The sequence below is a fragment of the Ascaphus truei genome, chromosome 1 (assembly GCF_040206685.1).
Source record: "Ascaphus truei isolate aAscTru1 chromosome 1, aAscTru1.hap1, whole genome shotgun sequence".
Classification (NCBI taxonomy): Eukaryota; Metazoa; Chordata; class Amphibia; order Anura; family Ascaphidae; genus Ascaphus; species Ascaphus truei.
Window position 1 is genome coordinate 467,956,988 of NC_134483.1, and position 4,900 is coordinate 467,961,887.

At 41.6% G+C, this 4,900-nt stretch overlaps 1 long non-coding RNA gene across 1 annotated transcript in view; it reads left to right on the forward strand.

The window, feature by feature from the left end:
• The first annotated feature begins 1,252 nt into the window (after nt 1-1,252).
• LOC142463818 (uncharacterized) overlaps nt 1,253-4,900 on the forward strand; it is a 21,834-nt gene continuing 18,186 nt past the window's right edge. The window contains exons 1-2 of the long non-coding RNA XR_012787510.1: nt 1,253-1,763; nt 4,257-4,405. This is a non-coding gene — a long non-coding RNA (uncharacterized LOC142463818). The remainder of the gene's footprint in view (nt 1,764-4,256; nt 4,406-4,900) is intronic.

Sequence of the window (4,900 nt, forward strand, 5' to 3'; positions counted from 1 at the left end):
CTCCTCTGCAGGGCCACTGATAGCTTTCTAGTGGCACAGAACTACAGTCTTGACCAGGGCTCCACGGTTGTTGAGCAGGAGAGTGAGAGGAAGCTTTGCGGGCAGTGTGTTGAGCTTCAGGGGCACAGGTTGTTGAGCGAGAAGAAGTTTGGGTGATTTGTGGAACATACATAGGGGAGACCAGGTGCCCATCTGTGTTCTTCTGGTTGGACATGTCACGGGAGACCAGGTACTTTTTACACCATTTATATATTACCGGGATCATTCATTAAGCAGAACAAGATCGTAAAAACAAATTGCGTTTATTTTGGTAAGCCCACGTACAAGAAGAAGAAATACACAAGGAACAGTTAAAAATACACTTACTGGGGTACTGGGGTAAAAATCTAGGCTTTCCTAGGTGCAGGGCGCCCGCTTACCCTAACCGGGATATACCCCCGGTTCTCCTGGTCCTCTTTTGACATCCGGGACCCCCTGGCACCTGGCAGAATATGTGCCCGGTGGACACAAAATGGCAGCGTTGTCAGGCCTATAAAGTACAGAAGGTCATGCTGCTAAAAAAAACCACGACACAAATCTAGCAGATTTGTGGATTACAAATACCTGTACAGTATATGACTATATCACATATGTATGTGTGTATAGGAATATGTCACACATGTAGAGGCCTATATAAGATCAAATTTGATTTTTTTTTGGTGTCAATTTTAGTGCTAAAAAGTACTACAAACCTTTATAAAATATGGGTCGTATGTATGAAAGTCGTTATGTGACTTTAAACCTATCACGCATAGTTTGTCATTTGAAATAAATGTTGACGCCTGTGTTCAAGTTGAACAGCTTTATAGATACAATTTAAATTAAAACTGTATTTTATTTGTAATTTATAACTAGTTAGTAAATATCAATTATTAGGGTAATATTATACATAATCGTTATACTGTGAAAATAAAACATTTTGTTAACCTATAACTAAAACAGCCGAGCTTGCATATAAATACATTTTAGGTTAAACCATATCAACTTAATTCTACGCTAACACTGAAACAAAAAGAAAACAGCGCAAAAGATCTCATAGGGAAATATGTATTTAAAAGTGAAAATTCAATCAGCAGGTAAAGTACAGTATGCACGTACATCAAATATAAAATATATCAGCAAGACATGTTATGGACATGTTATCACACTGAAACAAACAGCTGGTCCCCACACTGATCGGATGGTCCCACTCTCTTTAGCCTGGATGGAAATTCTCGTCCTCCTTTCAGTCGGCTGCTGATCCTAGCGTCTGTAGAGACTAGTTTGCAGTCATCTGCGTCGTCCACTCTTCTGGTGTCTAGAGCGCTTGTGAAAAGACCCCTCCGCACCCACGGGCAAACGCTGATCACACGCAACGAACTCCGGTGGGCACGATGACGTCACCGGTTGTGTCGCTTGTACACACAACTCGCTAAGAAAGTCAACAAGCACCATAGGGCTGCCAAACTCGTAAGGCTATATCAAAAGCTTCCAGCAAGCCAATAAATGTACAGAGACAGCACAGAGAATGTACAGAAAATTTACAGAGAATGTATAATTCTGGCGCTTGAGTTGAGCTTGGCGGACAATTTTGATGCACTTCCTAAATTTTTGGGCGCACAGAAACCTTTTTTTAGTACATACAATAAAGATCTGTACACCTAGCATAGTACCTATCCGTGTGCCCACAAATCTTAACAAAACGAACTTGATGCTGATGGCGCACCTTGAGGGGTTCAGTTAACGTAAGTACATAGGCACACACAAGCGCAATTTTAAATAACATTTTCAACTGCAGTTTTGCGCCCCTGAGATCTATTTGCAAGGCTTTGTACACACTGTAGGCCCTGGCTATGTTTTGAAGAAAATAGGCAGACAATATGAAGCATGTGGTTTTGATCTGCCTTCATGTTTTTGTATGATATTTTTGAGTATAAAGGAACTTAATCTAGTCTAATCCCATACTTTCCGCCGTAAAAATATGACAATATTTATGAAAGTGCTAATTGACAATTGATATAGCTAGAAAATATACAATGCTCTCATAAAAATGATGTAATGCATATGCTTAAATTCTAAAACAACAGTGACATCTTGTGGTAAAGAGGGGGTACATGTGAACAAAGTAGTACAATTATTTATTAAGCAACAACATGGGGTTAACTATATATATATATATTTCAGGGACCATTTAACATCTTAAGTCATAAATCGCATATGCACAGGGGGGGGGTAGGCTTCACCCACAGATCACAGTCCAAGTTGCCTTGTTTTAAGTAGGTTTTTTTGCTTAATCCATTGTAACATCGCCCGAAGAAGAGATCACTGTATCTCGAAAGCTCTCACACATAAAAGCATTTGGTTAGCCACAGAACGGTATCGACTATTTTTTTTTTTTTGATATAATAACTTTGATTTTATTGGGTGAAATACATCATACATGGTAACACATCCATTGTTCACCGTGACATCACCGCATTTATTTTTGTCTTTTTCTTTTTATATAATCAACCAAAAACTGGACATACTGGACTGTTTTGATTATTAAGGCTCGGCTAACATGGTACAGAAATCTCTCTCTCTCTCTCTCTCTCTCTCTCTCTCTCTCTCTCTCTCTCTCTCTCTCTCTCTCTCTCTCTCTCTCTCTCTCTCTCTCTCTCTCTCTCTCTCTCTCTCTCTCTCTCTCCCTCTCTTCCTCTCTCTTCCTCTCTCTCTTCCTCTCTCTCTTCCTCTCTCTCTTCCTCTCTCTCTTCCTCTCTCTCTTCCTCTCTCTCTTCTCTCTCTCTTCCTCTCTCTCTTCCTCTCTCTCTTCCTCTCTCTCTCTCTCTCTCTTCCTCTCTCTCTTCCTCTCTCTCTTCCTCTCTCTCTTCCTCTCTCTCTTCCTCTCTCTCTCTCTCTCTCTCTCTCTCTCTCTCTCTCTCTCTCTCTCTCTCTCTCTCTCTTCCTCTCTCTTCCTCTCTCTCTTCCTCTCTCTCTTCATACTGGACTGTTTTTGATTATTAAGCTCGGCTAACATGGTACAGAAATCTCTCTCTCTCTCTCTCTCTCTCTCTCTCTCTCTCTCTCTCTCTCTCTCTCTCTCTCCTCTCTCTCTCTCTCTCTCTCTCTCCCTCTCTTCCTCTCTCTTCCTCTCTCTCTTCCTCTCTCTCTTCCTCTCTCTCTTCCTCTCTCTCTTCCTCTCTCTCTTCCTCTCTCTCTTCCTCTCTCTCTTCCTCTCTCTCTTCCTCTCTCTCTCTCTCTCTCTTCCTCTCTCTCTTCCTCTCTCTCTTCCTCTCTCTCTTCCTCTCTCTCTTCCTCTCTCTCTCTCTCTCTCTCTCTCTCTCTCTCTCTCTCTCTCTCTCTCTCTCTCTCTTCCTCTCCTCTCCTCTCGTCCTTACACAGCAAGTCACAGCATTCCATTCTGGAGCAGCACTCCCTTTGCATAAGGCCTTGCAGGCTCCTTATCCTTGATGGCACACAGGATAATATATTCTCCCACTTGGCAGGGGGGAGGGGAGACAGACTGCCTTACTTCTGGGAGATTGTCAATATGTTAATTTAAGGTTAAGTTGAATTACCCCTATCCAGAGCCTGAAATAGGGCTATTGCTGGAGTGGAGAGCTAGCGGGGAGAAGAGGAAAAAAACTTACATTAGTTCAATCATGGCTAACTCAAGACACCCAAAAGTCCTATTTCTGGGTCTGGATGGGAGTAACGCCAGATTTCGTTCTGACTTAACTAATGTAACGTTACTTCCTCACAATAATCTTAATAGAGTTGAATGATTAAGGGATACAAGGGTAATGCCTCTTTTGCATATAATTTGCATTTCATTATTACTAATGTCAGTTTTAGTTAACGCTGTATGTCACGAGAGCTTGCGACAGCCTGTAATTTACACCAAAACTATATATATAAAATATATATATATACCTGGGTTTGAACTGGGACGAGACTTAGATATGATAAATAGAATTTATTCCTTGATAAAGGTGAACACAACAGATTATACAATAACAGGCAAAATATAGACACTTACTTAAAAGATGAAAATAATGAAAACAGTCCCAACTGAACTGGCAGATCCAGCAATCAGCCCAAGACATTGCATGGCATTTCTTCTCAGCAATCAAGATGGTATAGAACAACAGGCCTGATGACATGCAGGCCTGCAGACTTTGCATGAACAGCATGAACACACTTGATAGAGGGTGGACAGCTAGTTTATATACCGTTTGTCCCTCTATCTGTAACCTTAGGTGCCGAGACGGCTAGCAAATGTCCCTTGGAAGCTTTTGAAGCTCATTTTGGGACTTCCAGCTTGGGGTAGCCCCCCCATCAATAAACCCTTTGAAGCAGGGAGGACATTTGTCATGTTCACTCCTGCAGGAAACCTTGGTGTGTAAATGTGAGTTACCACGTGTACAAAGACATCCTCTTCCCTGCTCATTATCATAGCAGGGGGGCTGCAGTTTCTCAGAACTTCAACCAAAATTTCATATTTACTGCAAATCATTGCATAACTTCCGTTCCGTAATACACACAGTCAGGTGAGATATATTAATACGGTCTGTGGCACCTGACGCTCGCAGGAAGACCAAAAATTACATTGTAATATGAACATTAATAGAGATATTAATATCTGGCATTTAGCAGCAGGTACCTATACAGGGTTTAGACTCCCCAAGATCGGCTGACTCCCGCCAATACACTTATGTAATTCTTAGCCGGTTCAGCCAAGGACATCTCATAGTATTCTTATATTTAATAAAGTTACTCACTTTTGATATCCTGTTGGTGGTAGCCCCCCCCCCCCCTGGCCCCATCAATAAAACCTTTTGAAGTGGGCTTTTGGCTTTTCGCATAATCAATTAGGTAATTACTTCTTGAGCTCTGTATCACA